Source organism: Xyrauchen texanus, chromosome 8, assembly GCF_025860055.1.
Source record: "Xyrauchen texanus isolate HMW12.3.18 chromosome 8, RBS_HiC_50CHRs, whole genome shotgun sequence".
NCBI lineage: Eukaryota > Metazoa > Chordata > Actinopteri > Cypriniformes > Catostomidae > Xyrauchen > Xyrauchen texanus.
In genome coordinates this window covers 8,925,707-8,942,877 of record NC_068283.1, presented here as the reverse complement: position 1 = coordinate 8,942,877, position 17,171 = coordinate 8,925,707, and the positions used below count along the sequence as shown (strand labels likewise).

The window sequence follows — 17,171 nt, the reverse complement described above, 5'->3', positions numbered from 1 at the left end:
TCGTTAATTTCCTTACATTGGGTTGGGCAGCTCTGCATCCCTTCATCTGTGGCGTTCTCGCTTTCTCTAGCTCTTTTGACAAAGACTGCGAGTGCCAGCAGCATGCCTGCGCCCATCAGCGCCGATGGCACGGCGTGCCCATTGTCTTTGCCAATGGTGAAGTGGCAAGGGCATTGTTTCCTGTTGGCAGTGGGCCTATAGCCACACACACACACATACACACGACAGAGCTGTTTGTTTGCCATAGAGGGTAATGCTTTTGTTTCTTGTGCTTTTATTTTCTGTTGTTGTCACCTACAGTGAACTAGGGTTCCCATGGACTCATGTGCTTTAATTTTCTGAGGATTTAATTGTCTTTTTTATCATTACAGATGATAGGTGCAATGTTGTTGCCATGTGGACAACATACCAGAGCACAGGCAAAAATAGCACTGCGATTCTTTTTGGTGTCAATTTCGTAATCTGTGCATGTGGGTTGCATATCCATATGTCAGAATTAAAAAGGTTATTTTTAGGCCTGTCATCATTTTAAAATAAGATTGCCAGGATTTTACAAGATTTAACAGTAATTTCTTACAATAAAATCAATGCAGGCTTGGTCATTTTCTTTCACAACACAACAAATTACAGTGAAAAAAGAAAGTAGAATATCGCACAGCATTATGGGAAAATGGTTACCCTTTGAATGGTACCTTATATATATATATATATATATATATATATATATATATATATATATATATATAAAGCAAATTTTTATAGTAAATTGTATCAATAGTAAAAAAACAAAAAAACAACAAGAAATTATTCCGCCCATACTCTACAATGTGCTAATAAATGTAAATTTGTGCTAATTATGATTTGTTTTTTAGTTCACTACAACTATGGGTGCTTGCAGCATTTCATCTGAGGGTAAACACTTAAATCTGACAAAAGTATTCAGAGAAAAGAAATCTCACCAGCGTATCATGCCCCTGGTCCAGTCCAGGGGCATGATACCCCCGGTGTGAACCTTTCAATTCTGGTGTCGTTGAGAGAAGCCTTTTATATATATATCACAAATCAGTTCAGACCATTTTGCAAGCCCGTTTGGCCAAGCCACTGAAAAGAACCAACTCAAAAGAATGACTCGCAAATCAGTCATCGATAGTTCTTTTAAACAGCCAACAGAAAGACGAGACACATGTCGTTAGTACTGAAATATTCTGAGAGAAAATGTTTCTCAGATCAGTTGGAGCGTTTATGGTATGCACGGTGCGTACGGCCGTACAGCTGAATACCGCCAGTGCTAACGCCTAAATAAATACAGCCCTGCTCTAGCCAATAAAATATTTTTGGGGGTTTTCTGACCATGGCGACATCAAACCTAATTAAACTTACGCAAACATGCAATTCAAACAAACGCTTTTATTGTCAGTTTTCATTCGTTGTCTTATTGTTTCTTAGAGCCCAATGGATCTATTTTCAAACGCAGACCCCTTTTTGTAAAAAACAACGCCTTGTTGTGTGGTCCTTATTATAGTGAGGCTAAGCATCATCTCTCTTTCTCTGCTTCCTATGGTTATATAATTCAAATGGCTTATTGAAGCCAGAAGAACTTGTTCCGTTGAGCTGCTGTGATCATGGCAAGGAAAATGCATCTGCAACAGCATGTATTAATATCACAATCCCCCTCATCTGACACTGGCCCATGAGCATTGCTAAAAATCCTACACAATCCCCCTCACAACAGTGCAGAGTCCATTGGGCACCAAATGCTGCTGCCAATAATTGTTTCCATGGGGTCTTCCTTTAGGGGGCGTTTAGCAGCCTAAAGATTGAATTTGGGTCACTTTCAAATCTTGAGAAGACAGTTGTACATGAAAAAGTACGCTTTATATATTCCACAGACTTTACATTAGATACAAATGGACATCTGCCCCTGCAGTCTCTAGAAAATGATTAAATCAAATGCCCTTTCCTGTAATCACAAACAGATTGGTAATTGGTCCATCCTGTCCATTGCTACCAGTGCTGACAACTCCGCTTATACATGTTCACTTCAGCAGTGGTCTTAATGAAAACAGCTTGCAAATTAGAAACTTTAATAGGCATTCAATTAACAATTGCATAGTGTATAGATAGTGAATAATATATGTTCTTTCCTATTTCTTTGACTCATAATGTCTTTTTCTGGAGCTGTTTCTGTCACGCAACCATTAGCGTCAGGTAAGTAAGCATCAACGTGTCTGAAAAATCATGCTAACTGCCATTTTGTGCTTCGAACGTGTCAAACCATGCTTCGAATAGAGCCACAAAAATCAACTAACACCACATGAAATCAAATACACACTAAAGCAGCTATCTGTAGGGGCCTTCAATAGTATCACACACTCGTTTCCCTGCTAGCTAGCACAGGATATGCTAATGCTAGGAGGTAAATGGGTCTTTGCAGCTGCTGTCTCCTGAGGGGAGGTGGAATGGATCACATTCAGAAAATACTTTTGTCTGTCTTAGCGGAGGCTTGAACCTGCAGCTCCATGTGTGGCACCTGTAACCATTAGCTTTTAGCTCTGCCATACATGCAAAGATTTGTGCACATTTTCTGAAAATTCTTAGTGCAGCTTGCTAAGGTTAGCATCACTATTATTATTGCTTATCCTTAAGGTTAGGGGTTTGCTCTAAAGTCCTGACCCTAATAATTCAACTTCAACATGTTGCTTGTCCCAAACAGTTTATGCTACAAACATTAATGATACAAATCATGCTTCATGTTGAGGAGAAGAAAGTGTGCTATTACTTTTCTAATTGATCAGACTTACAATTTTCACCTAATGATGATGATAAATGGATGAAAACATTCTATACACTTCCATTGAAGGAGGGATTGAGCCACATCTAGGGACCTTAATATAATAAAGACTTGCGGGTGGACTCTTCTGACTTGGGCCATTCAGCAACCACTCAGAATATCCTAGCAACCACTTAATAATGCCCTTGTAACCACCCAAAACATACTAGCTACCACACAGCAATACATTAAATACCACCAGAGACTATTTAGCAGAGACAGGCCACTTCTATTCAAATGAATTGGAGAAATTGGAACGCCCAACCAAGGAGCTCTAGCATCCAACGGATGTGGATGTAGAAAGTAAGTCCCACCTTACAGGTAAAAGTGCCAATCACCTTTTTTCCAATTAACATTTTTTATTGATTCATAGGTACACACACAAAAAAAAAAACACAACATACATCGAATCAACATTTGACATTAATCCCTACTAAAACCCCTCCCCAATCAGCAATCCCAACCTGACCCTCAACGAACACACCTGTGGTCACATATAATATTACACCCACACACAAATAACAAAACAAAAAAGAAAATATACTAAACATACATAATTAAGCAACATTTCTCTCTCCATAGCCCCAACCCTTCCAATCTACCCCTGTATCCTGAGAACTTACAAAAGGAATAATTCTATGGAGGCAAGGCATAGATCTAATGGGATCAGAGAAGAATAATAAAATATCATCTGCGTAAAGCAAAAGCTTATGCGCCACACCTCCCACCACCACCATGGAAAATCATCTTCCCTTCTTATCGCGGCTGCTAATGGTTCCAGGGCAACAGAACAATAACGGGAAAAGAGGGCAGCCCTGCTGAGTGCCCCTATCCAGAGTAAAATAATCTGAAATTAATCCATTTGTTTGTACTGCTGCTACCGGGTGTCAATAAAGTAAATTAATCCATCCAAGAAAAGTATTCCTGAACCCATATATTTCCAAAATTTAAAAAAGATAATCCCATTCTACCATATCAAATTCCTTTTCGGCATCAAGTGAGATGGCAGCGACCAGAGTCTGATCATTCACCACTTACCACATGATATTGTTGAAACACCTAACGTTATCAGAAGAGCAGCGGCCCCGAAGAAACCCAACCTGATCTGTATGCATAAGAGATGTCATATCTTTACTTAATTGGTTAGCCAGAATGTGTGACAATATTTTTACATCTAGCTGGATGATGGAAATTGGATGGTAACTTTTACACTCGCTTGGATCTGTCTTTTTTAAGAATCAGACTGATCCAGGCTTGTGTCTTGGTTGGCGGAAGCTTTGCATTCTTTAATGCATTATAATGATTCTGTATAAACTTCTAACAAAATTGGAGCCAGTTCTGTAGCATAAGATCTAAAAAATTCACCGGCAATGCCATCTGGCCCCGGAGCCTTGCCTGTAGGCAAAGCCTTAATTACCTTGCCAAGCTCCTCCAAGGTTCCACAAAGTTTCTAATGTCTTCATCAGTAGACAAAGATGTGGAACTATAGAGATCAAGATAGAATTCTTTAAAAACATTATTAATATCAATGGCTGGGGTAAATATTTCACCACCAGCATATTTCAATGAGGGATTGGTAGAAATGACTCTCTCTCTGCTTTATATATATAACCAAAAGTCTTGCCATGTATAGCCAGAACTGCACATTCTGTGACAAAATATTATATCTGTATTTCAATCGAGGTTATCAAACGACATTCTGCACTTCAGCTCTGCCTCTGCACTTTTAATATTCCCTTCCAACTCCACAAGATCTTGTGTTTTGGATTTTGATGAATTAACCACCTTAAGTGCCTCCCAAACCACACCCACAGAGGATTCTGAGGACCAGTTGGTCTCCATATAAACACTGATTTCAGCCTTTAGCATTTGTTGGAATTCAGGATTTTGCAAAAGGGATACATTAAAGTGCCAACTATATGATTTCTTTGTGGCAACATCTCTCCAATTGAACAATCAACAATAGATGTAATGAGGGACTTATATATATATATCTATATATATATCTCTCTCTTCTCTCTCTCTCTCTCTCTCTCTCTCTCTATATATATGCGCAGTGAATTAATTCATTAAGATTCATTTCACTTTATGAGCGCTAAATACGCTTTTCATGTGGGACAAGAATGTGCGCAGGCTCTGTGAAGCCAAATTGTGCTCTGCTATCTGCTATCGGCGCTCCTTAAAATGTGAGCTTCCATTACAAATGTAGAGTTGCTCACATGCGTGATTAATCAGAATTCCATCGAAATCGTTGCGCATGCGACCCATTTGAATTTTACATGAGAATTTGCTATTTAAAGTACCTTGGAGTAGTTCAACCACGTGAAACATCTTGACAATGCCGACATTCTGAACAGCACTAATGAGGGATAGAGAAACACCTGCTCAGCTCCAGCATCAGTTATAAGACTTTACGCATGTACACATCAACACCCATACTAACATTCATCCCAGTTAACTGAAACAAATTTTTTCATTACAACTGTGGAAGTTGTAGCCAAGAAAACAGATAGCACAGATAGTTGGAAACAAGTCAAGTGTATGTAAGTACTTTGAATTGGATTAAACTGAAAAATAAGCTGTAATCAAATGATTGGTGAATTGTTTTCAACATCTGAAGTACCTTATTTGTTGTGGATGTCCCAATGTGGACACAAAATTTGCCCTTTTCAGAGAGCTCAATAAACTATTCAAATTGTATTTTGGTTGCATTTGAGGGTAAATAAAAAAATTATTGTGTAAAATAGGCACATGATATCGGAATATCGATCGCAGGGCCCTGAATCGAATCAAATCGTATCGCGGCAGACTATAAAGTATCTGCAAATATCGGCTCGCATGCCAAGAGAATCGATATAGGATCGTATCATGATGAAACGCCCGATTTACACCCCTAATATTAAAGTGCTTAAACTATAGGTCGGCCGATATTGGATTTTGCCGATACCGATAACTGTGTGGTGGAAAAGACTACCAATTAATCGGCTGCAAGTTATTGAATGCAAAAAAAAGTTTCTTACTGTTAAAAGACTATACCAAAATGATTAAAATCCCAGATGCAGTTTACGGTCCAACCAAAATATCAATAATAATCAGAAGAAAATAAAATAATCTGAAAAAAGACTTGAAGCACTCAGAACACTATACTAGCTGCATAGCAATGTCCTGGCCACCACTCATATTAGTAACCCTAGAAACCAACTGACAACATCCTAGCAACCATCCAGAACACCCTAGCAACCACCTAGCAACTCTGTGGCAACCACCCAGAACATCCTAGCATTGTGGCGCTAGAATAATATATTCTAACAATGAAGCTACAAGCTATGATAAATATGGAAAAAAAGGGGAATGACACAGCACAAAATAAATCGATCAATATATATATATATATATATATATATATATATATAAACAATATTAAAAAGAAAACTCACTTATAATTCATTTCTTTGTTTTTTATAGCTAATTTTTTAGTTTAGTTTATATTTGATGCTTTATACTCATTATTTACACTGTTTACTTGAATAATTACTTGATTAAATATGTTATTTCTTTGAAACATTATATATATATAATATACATTGCTCAGGTGACGCTCAATAATTAGAGAGACCAATGGTTGCAAGGCAAACGTGAATTTGCATTGCCCACATGAGTGCCATGGCTCAATGTGTCAGAGCGATACCTGCTAGTCCCTGGCTCTGACCCAAAATGGAAACGGGAGGCATTAGAACTTCCTTTAGAACAAAGGACATAAAACTAATGTCACCTTTTTTAGTAAGGATGCATTCCTCTGCAATCGGTATGTCAGTGGTGAGGTGTGGCAGCAAGCAGCAGTATATGTGCACGCATGCGTGTGTGCACAAGTGTTCTGGGCCAGTGGAATAGTAAATATAGCGGCTGTGGAGTGGAAATGAAAGCTGGATCTATTTGGAGAAATGCTAGATGACCTTCCGCTGAGCTGGATGACATCCAAGTGATTTCACTGTGTGGTGTGCTACCGACGACATGCATTTCAATTGCACTCAGATGTGTGCACTCAGACACACGTTGAAATGAGGGGTGTTTGTTAACACAAACACACAAACACAAGCTCACTAAGCACATCCAAATACACACAGTAATACACCAACACACACACACACACGCCGCACAGACTACACCTAATTTAAAACCCGCAGCTATGTAACCCGTAATTTAATTGATCTTGATTAGTACTGTTAGCCGTCAATATGAGCAGAGAAATAATTATATTTGCTCTGATTAACCTTAAAAACCATAGTCCAAAGCTGACTTTTTTCCGCCTCACATAAAACCATGTCAGTGGTGCACTGCAGTTAAATAATAACTGATTTGGGATTGAGACGGTTTGCCGCGTCACATTGTCTTTGTTGAGGATGCTCGCTCACTGTGAGGTGGTCTCTGGTCAGTCTTCTACGCTATGCTAACTACCAGTTACAGTCTCTATACGGCTGTGAATATGTTTGTTTTTAGCTTGTTAAATAGAACTGCATTAAGCTGTTCGGATCACTCTCTTTTCCAAACCATTTCACAAATGCATCTTAAAATTTAAAGGTGAAGTGTGACATTTTTTTCCATGTTAAAATAATTTCTTTATACTTCTTAGTTATAATTCTTAATCAAATGAATGCTTAATATGCAGGGACAACTATTCATAAGCCATTTGTAGGTTGATCCCCCCACGAAAATTGGTAACATTGTGACATTCATCACAGAATTTCACCCAGCCAGACACAACAACATTGACTCAACAAATGGGGCATGCTTGGAATGGGACTGTTTGACAACCAATAGAAGAAAGCAGGAGTGTCCAGAAAATCTGTTTGCAAACAGTCATAATTTGTGCAATTTTGTGTAAAGCAAGTGGTGAAATTGTACATTTCACCTTTAAGCAGTTCACTAGTCTGCATTCTAATTCTATTCTGAATTCATACTATTCTGAGTTCTATTTGGATCATTACTATGTTCTAAATTCTATTCATAGTCACCATCCTGTTTTGAACTCTATTCTGATCTCTATTCTGTATTTTAATCCCATTTGGAATTCTCACTGTTCTGAATTCTTTTTGGGTCACTATTTTTATATATTTCTGAATTCTTGTAAGATCAGTATTCTGTTTTAAATTCTACTTGGATCACTATTTTGTTCTGAATTCTATTCTGATCTGTATTTTAAAATCAAATTCTCAATATTCTGAATCCAAGTTCTGTTCTGAATTCTATTTGGATCACTATTCTGTTATGAATTCTATTCTGACCACTTTTATTAATTCATATTCTATTCTGAATCTTCATTGTCCTGATTTCTATATAGATCACTATTCTGTTCTAAATTCTATTTGATTTTGAATTATTGACTGAATTTTCACTATTATGAATTCTATTTGAATCACTGTTCTGTTCAGTTCTGAATTCTCACTATTTTAATTCTAATTGGATCACTGTTCTGTTATGAATTATATTAGGATTCTATTTTTCTGTTCTTAATTGTATTCTGACTTATTTTCTGAATTCTAATTCTGTTCTGAATTTTAATCACAATTCTGCTTCTAATTCTTGACTAAATACTCTCTTTTATGAATTCTATTTGAATGCCTATTCTGTTCTGATCACTATTCTGAATTCTATTCATATCTCTGTTCTGTTCTGAACTTGTTTGGATCACTATTCTATTTTAAATTCTAATATACTGAATCACTAATCACCTGTTCTGAATTCTATTTTGACCGCTTTTATTAATTCTAATTCTATTCTGAATACTCATTGTCCTGATTTATATATATATATATATATATATATATATATATAAATCAGGACAATGAGTATTCAGAATAGAATTAGAATTAATAAAAGCGTCAAAATAGAATTAGAATTCAGAATATATATATATATATATATATATATATATATATATATATATATATATATATATATATATATATATATATCACTATTCTGCTCTAAATTCTATTTGGAACAATATTTGATTTCTAATTATTGACTGAATTTTCACTATTATGAATTCTATTCAAATCACTATTCTTCTGTTCTGAATTGTATTCTGACCACTTTTCTGAATTGTAATTCTATTCTGAATTCTTATCTTCAGAATTCTATTTAGATCACAATACTGGTTCTAATTCTTGACTAAATACTCTCTTTTATGAATTCTATTCGAATCCCTATTCTGTTCTGATCTCTATTCTGGATTCTATTCAGATCTCTGTTCTGAATTCTGTTCTAAACTAGTTTGGATCACTATTCTATTTTAAATTCTAATATTCTGAATCACTAATCTTCTGTACTGAATTCTATGTCCATTCTGAATTCTAAATCCTGCATTCCAAATGAATCAATATTTGTACTCCCTAAATGTGAAATCTGCGGTATCGTGGGGTGGTTTCACCCTCATCTAGTTTGCACGGTAATGCGTCTAAGCCTGGCGCATTTGTGAAATGTTTCCATGGTGTTGATTCATTATAGCAGTGTCATATGTCTGACCCTCTGACCGTTGACTTTGTAGTTTATTTCTTCTCTTCATCCATTCATTTCCTGTTCTCTGCTCTTCAGAGCGAGACTGCTGATCCTAGTGCTGCAGAGACAGCAGCATCTGGAGATAAATAATTCCTCCATCGCTCTACTCTCCTCTCTTCCTCCCATGAGTGCTCTGCCCCGTCCTGACCTTAAGACCTGTTTTGTGCCGTACCAGATTGTTGCTTAGGACTCTCACCTAGAAAACAGTAGAAGGGGAGGGGAGCGGAGTTGTCTTACCTCTCTCCTGCTCATATCCTTCTGTCTCTCTGTGTTCATCTTCTCTTTTTTTGCATTATGTAATTTCTTTCTATCACCTTCTATTCTTGAAAGAACTGGTGATTTCTGATCACTTTTCTCTCTTCATTCTTACTGCATCTCTCTCAACCACTCATTTTATCCCAGTATGGATAAATGCATTCTTATATGATCTCTCTATCTCATGGTTGTGCTGTGACTGACCCTCAGGTGTGAGACAGTTTCATGCGATTGCATCAGCCATATGCTACACACACATTCGAAATATTAACTGAAAATATACAATATATGCTTGGTGGTATGACAGTATATGCTGTGCAACAGTGGAAATCACAGATTTTACAATATTTATACCATTGCAAATATACTGCTTGACGATCAGAGGGCAGGACTGCTTTACGTCATTTACACATGAGAGCAATGACGAAATGTTGAGTAATATGAAAATACAGAGAGAGGAACGTGTCCCAATCTAGTCAGATGGAGGAAGAACTTGTTATTTAAGATTGTTAGACACAACACAAATTGGAGTTTAGTTCATAATGGCTGCTCAAGCTTTTATAAATTTAAAGGGATAGTTCACCAAAATTGTTTAATTCTCTCATCATTAACTCACTCTCAAGCCATCCCAGATGTGTGTGACATTCTTTCTTCAGCAGAAGATTTTTAGAGGCCTGCATTATTGGCATTACTTCAGTGGCTGGAACAGTACGTTATACACAGTGACATTACCCTCAACAAACAATGCAGCACATAGTATAAACATTTTAGTTTGTCAAAGAGAATTATTTTCCATAGTATAAATTAGGCTTTAGGCTACTGAACTCAATTACTTGGCTGAATAATATTTAACTATTCATTGAGCATTTAGTCTTTCATCAACAAAAAGCAATCACTAATAAGCCAGTCGAGGCTGTGCGTTACAGTGATTTTTAACCCTATTACTTGTGTTAAAACAGAGACGGGCCACTTCTATTTAAATTAATGGTAGAAATTGGAATGCCCAACCAAGGAGGTCTAGTTCCCAATGGTCAACGGATGTATAAAGGAAGTCCCACCTTGCAGGTAAAAGAGACAATCACCTTTTAGATACAGACATCACCTGTCAATCAACTCGCTGATGTGCATGCGCGTTAAATATACAAGCTGGGAAAATTGTGTTCTAGCGTAATATCAGGTAAAGAATCACAATATGTGATTCCAATATTATCACATTTTATAGCTGATTTGAAATATGTTCTTTGATCATAATCTTGAACAACTTTTTTTGAGATTTTGGTCTTTCCCCATTCAAGTAGATATAGGAGCTGCACTGTCCTGACTGAAAATGGTCTCCTGGTTTCCAAAGATGGCTGCCAGTGGACTGACTTGCTAGAAAGACTTTGGTTAAAATCACTGTAAGGCACAGCCTTGATTGGCTTATTAATTTATTTCACAGCAGCTGTGAATGTAGCTCATCCTATCAGAATTTAGAGTCTGCACTATTTGTTTTATAGCAATAGTTTCACTGTTTTTAGTCTCTTCAGTTTTTAGACTCTTGAATACAAGTGTTGCATAATTAGAAGCTATTTTTGCACTAAGGCCAGACTTATAATTCACATGTTATGACTAGTCTTTTATTAAAGTTGGTTTGCGTCCATCAAGTTTCCAATTAATAGAGAAAATATTCAGATGAGTTAAAGTCCTTTTTTTGTTTTATTCGATAATTGGCATTGCATATTTAAAATATAAATCACTTTACACTTTACATTAGTTAACATGAACTAACAATGAACAATACGTATTAAGCATTTGTTAATCTTGATCTAATAAATGTTAATTTCAACATATATACATTTTTTAAATCAAAAGTTGTATTTGTTACATTAGTTAATGAACTATGAATTAACTTGAACTAACAATGAAAATTGTTATTTTTATTACCTAACATTAACAAAGATTAATAAATGCAAAAAAACTATATATATATATATATATATATATATATATATATTGTTAATTGTTTGTCCATGATACCTAATGCATTAATTAATGCTAACGAATGGAACCTTATTGTAAAGCATTACTATAATTTTTCATTGAATTTCAAGAAAAGAATAACTATATCATGATATACTGTTTACTGTTTCCATGAAGTAAGATTTTGGCCATACACAGTAGCTCACCCAAGCCAACGTGAAGTCGGCATGTTATTTCCGTACCGTTCCAGTACTAGGATCGGCCACATTATGCCGACTGATTCACAAGCGCTATCTCCAATCAGACTTTTTTGCATCTGTTTCAGCGTGTTTACCTTCCACTGTGGTGCGACTGGAAGCACGTTGCATAAGCAGCGTGGGAGACCCGGCTTCGGATACCGCATTGAACCCAGGACGTAATCCCATACATAAAAGTCAGTGACAAGCGCAATTCAGAGCTTGCATTTTTCCCTCTAACGCTAAGTTTTTACTAAACTGATGGTTAGGTTTAGGTTTGGGATTTGGGTTGGGAGTTACAGTTAAGAAAATATGCATTCCTTTTCACTGTATTACAGCCTGTACATCTAAAAACAACTAGCTTCACAGCTCACTTTTGGAGCCCCTCTGTGGATATTTCACAGGGAAAATGGAGCTCAAACTTGCTGAAATGACCAACAACACTTACCGCTTTGTCCACCGGGGGCAGTGTTCAGAATTTCAGTAAGCACAGGAAAAGTCAAACTACCATTTCTGATTTTATTGTGAAATCAGTCTGCCCAGGTGTGTGTGTGTGTGTGTGTGTGCATGCATGTATTTACAATCTAAACAGTTCAAACTAGTCTGGCCATTCTCTGTTGAACTCTCATCAACAAGTTGCTCACTGGATGTCTTTTGTTTGTGCCAGACGGGCTGGTTTGAGTATTACTGTAACTGCTGATCTCCTGGGATGTTCAGGCACAACAGTCTCTAGAATTTACTCAGAATGGTACCAAAAAAAAAAAAAACATCCAGTAAGGGGCAGTTTTGTGGACGGAAATGTCTTGTTGATGAGAGACTTCAACAGAGAATGGCCAGACTGGTTTGAACTGATAAAATCTACAGTAACTCAGATAACCGCTCTGTACAATTGTGATGAGAAGAATATCATCTGTGGTTTAGCGCTGTTGACGACACGAGGGGGACCGACACAATATTAGGCAGGTGGTTTTAATGTTGTGGCTGATCGGTGTGTGTGTGTGTGTTTATATATATTTATATATACATTTGTTGTTGATATATCTAGAATGTTATTGCAGATGGTATAAGTCTTTCCTCCCTTTCTCTAATTCACTCATGTTTACATTATATCCCTCTATTTTTTACTCTCTCCATCTCCCTTGCCTTTGTATCCCTCGCAAATCTCTCTGTCCCCCCCTCCACTCTCTCTCCACCTCTCTCTCTCGCTCTCTCTCTCTCGCACACACACACACACACACACAGGTCTTTCCACCTGTCAGTCACACTCGCTGCGCACACACACGCGCATCTCTATTCTCTAAACGGATTCCTGCGGAGAGGAGGGCCGTCCAGATCATCAATATCAGTCAGCTGTGACACTGCAGTCTCAGTGCAGCGTTTAATAGGTTAGAGCTGTCTTTTACCCCTGCACTTCCCTGATCAAGGGCATGGTGCATGCAAAATAACACACGCACGCACGCACACACACTGCGATTTTCCTTGAGACACACTGCCAGACCCTGTATGTGTAAAAAGGTTTATTTCTGTGATCATTCAACATATATTAATTCCTTCTGTATAAAATCACATAATAATCGCTCTTTCATGAATACACAACATGCGTCTTCAACATAAACACAAGCACATGTTGAGCCTGGCATGAAAGCTTAAGTTCTGTGTCGTCTGCTCATGCATGGCTAGTGTTTTTGACTCTGGACCCAAATATATCCCACGTTCCACGCGTTTCAACTGCGGGCGCGTGGACAAATGCAGCCTGCGCGTTCTTTTAATCTGACACGTCTGACAGCGCGAGACGTTGAAAAATCAGCCAGACGCTGCGCGCGCAACGGTCAAAGCACTGTAAAAAGTGGTAACCTCAAAGATCTATTTCCCTTTATTTGTGCTGACAAAGGCTACTTAATAAATAAATGTGAACTAGCTTACTTAAGGGGCGGTTCAAACAGTACGCTTCAAAATCGAGAGAAAAAAAAAAAAAAAAAAGAAGCTTGACACGGTGCAACGCATAGAAGAGTACGCAGGTGTCTTTAGACGCAAAAATTGGCACCTGACAGTGACACGACATCTAAAAAACGCGGCGTTCCTGCACGAGAGGCTTAAAAGTAAGTGTGACGCGGCGCGCGCTATGGTCAAACACTTGCGTTTGGCGCATGTTTACTGTAAAAAATAGCTATTTGCAGTTGTTACCTCAAGGATCCAATTTTCATTATTTGTGCTGACATACTTAAATATAAAATGTGAACTATATAAGGCGCCGTTCAGAAAAAAATACAAAAGGCTAGACGCAACGCAACCACTAAAACACGAACAGATGCGTTTTGAAAAGTTGACACCTGACACGGCGTCTAAAAAACATGGCGCTCCTGCGCGAGACGCTGAAACATCAGCTAAACGCGGCGCAACGATCAAAGAAGTCCGCCTTGCGCATGTGTAACACTTAAACAAATCGTAATCGTGATCTATTTATACTTAAGCTGCCCCATAAACATTTGTTTATAAAAGTAAACAAATGTTTAAAAAGTAAATTTAAGTCAGATTAAATACATTTTTTGACATGAATAACACCCATTAATTTAGATGTTACCACATTTGGCATATGTTTAGGTTACGTGCACAAAACATGTTTACATTGTAGAAAATAAATGAAAACCAGCGCAGACGGATGTAAAACGCGTTCGGTGTGAACGGCCCCATCATGGTTTAAACACTAATACAATCTTTTTACATAACATAGACCTGTAGTGCCTTCTGTATAACATGATGAGAATATGTTACCAGTAAAATTCTATTTTATTACTCATAAGGAAGCATGCGCAGACCTCATGTAACCGCAAACACATGGGTAAGTGTGTTATTTAACACGCCCCCCTGTCTCCGTATGCAGCTCTGGAGAGAGTCAACAGCTAGCGCAGCTCTCCATCCATCCATCCATCCATCCATCCATCCATCCATCCATCCATCCATCCCCGCATCCACCATCCATCTCCGTATCCACCATCCATCCATCTCTGCATCAATCTATCCATCCATCAATCCCCGCATCCACCCATCCACTCTCGTTGACAGTAAGACCCTTAAATGCAGATAAACATGCGTCTGTACCTGTGGTGGTGCCTAAGCTTGGATCCCGGTCCTGCAGCCTCCTGCAACGTGGAAAAATAGCAGATATTCCCGGTCAGTGGCAGACTCGTCTCTCTCTCTCTCTCTCTCTCTCTCTCTCTCTCTCTCTCTCTCTCTCTCTCTCTCTCTCTCTATATTCCCCTTTGCTGCCACGTTCTGTGCGGGGCGGGGAGTGGGGCGATATTTAGAGGGGGCGAGGAGACGAGAGTAGCGAAAAGCAGAGAAGGGGGACTCAGGGGATAAGAAAGCAATTAGAGGGCAGTCCTCTCTTACTTCCAGACGGAATGTATAATGGAATGAGCTCAGGGGGGCTCGTCCGCAAACCAGTGAGTGACGGATAGAGCGAGAGAGAATGTGTGTGTCTGTGAATGCTGATTTGTGAAGGGGGCAGTAGATCGGAGACCACCTGCTCTAGCTGAGAGAGAGGAGAGAGATATAGGGGAAAGAGCATAGACTGTCTTACAGTTTAGCGACTGCTCATTAGAGCGGCTGTCTAGGGGCCGTTCAGACGGAACACGTTCTTGCGCTGGAAAAAGCTACTGTGGACGCAGCGCAATGCAGACAACAGAACGCAGGTGTCTTAAGACGCGCTTTTAAAAGTTGACGTTCTTTTTTACCTGACAGTGTGACGCCGGCGCCCCCCTTTATATGGCGCCCTATGCATTGCATACAGAGCATATATGGTTTTTGCACCTTTGTGAATATATTACGGACATATGCTGCCTTTATGTGCTATGTTGTCGAAAAGAACAGGAAACATGGACAACGCTAGGTTCAGTCATACATATTTCTTGAGGAACTTTTATTTTGGCACCATAATTTGGCGCTACATCACTCAGTTAGCTTGCTGACGATAATGGAATTAGGGTCAAATACGAGCTATTTTCACGGTGTAAAAATGTACAACATGCATAGAATGGTTGCTGACAATTAGCTGTATTTAGAAAAATGAGCAAAACATGCCATTCACGACAGAAACTGTACTCTCCTCCACTATGTTGAAAGTCTAGGACTCCTGCCATCACGGAAACTCGAGTACCATCTAGAATTCTGAGTTTCCCACAAAAAATAAAAAAATAAAAAATAAATTCTGAGTTTCCCACTTGATCTGTCTTCGCAGGGTCATTCATCGGAGCTCATAATTACTATATTTCCGAGTCCACTTGAAGGGTACACGTATGACGTAGTAACAACAACCGCGAAAATAATTGACTCTTTTGTTAAAGAAGCATCGTTTTAAGCACAAGAAACAGTAGTGCTAACGTTCAAATTTTTAGTTTAAGATTTACACATTTTAATCCATCAAATTCAATTGAGTAATGTGTAATAAAATAAAAGAAAAAACTTAATATTTTAAGTTTTAATAATTTAATTTAGTTAAATTCAACTAAATTACATTATTAAAACTTAAAATATTGAGTTTTTTTATTGTATGCCTAATGGAATGGAATAGACCTGAATCTTTGTAAAAAAAAAAAAAACTGCATCTCCTGCTGAAAGCATTTAAATGCGCTCCTCTCGTGAACATGGATAGGGGAAATGGGGTGGTGGACACCGCGAGCTAGGCCCCATGGGAGTTGTGGGCCCCTGGGCTTCAGCTAGTGTAAGCGTCATAATGCGTTAATGTGCCCCTTTTGAGATATATAACTAGACATATTTTGTCTTATTCTTAAATATTGCTTGTTTAACAAAACCAGACTAGATTTTTCTCTCTCCTGGTTATTGTTATTACGTTATATATTCAGGTCTCTGGTTAATACCACACGTCTTCAGATGATGTAAATAATGTACTGTTTTACTGGCCGAGAGGTGTGTCCTTCATCAAATACTGTACATACTCTGATAGCATGCTATTTCAGATGCAGCAATGATGTCGAAAAATGTGGTGCTCCTGCGCAAGAAACTGAAAAAACAATCTGTAAATTAACCACAATTGTACTTTAAATGTAAAAATCAACTAAATTAAGCTATTTGTTTTGAGCACTAGCAGATCCTGGCCCAGACGGCTACTAGTACAGTATTTCTCTGTACCTCTGTTTCTTAAATATTCTTGATAATATTTTGCTTTAATTGGATACATTTTTATGATTATTATTATTATTATGATGTGGAGGGACTGTAACACTGACTATGACTCTGAGAGTGTGCTCTCCCAGATGTGTAGCACTGGTTGAGCCATGAACAAAAATAAGACAAAATCTGTCTTATATGTTTAT

The 17,171-nt window shown here is 38.0% G+C and overlaps 1 protein-coding gene across 2 annotated transcripts in view; it reads right to left on the bottom strand.

Annotated features, from left to right (window-relative positions):
• The window catches only part of LOC127647894 (retinoic acid-induced protein 1-like), a 79,523-nt gene extending 64,475 nt beyond the window's left edge, over positions 1 to 15,048 (bottom strand). For both annotated transcript variants that reach the window (XM_052132414.1, XM_052132415.1), the window contains exon 1: positions 14,938 to 15,048. The gene's annotated coding sequence lies outside the window, so the exon portion shown is untranslated. The remainder of the gene's footprint in view (positions 1 to 14,937) is intronic.
• Positions 15,049 to 17,171: the final 2,123 nt, after the last annotated feature.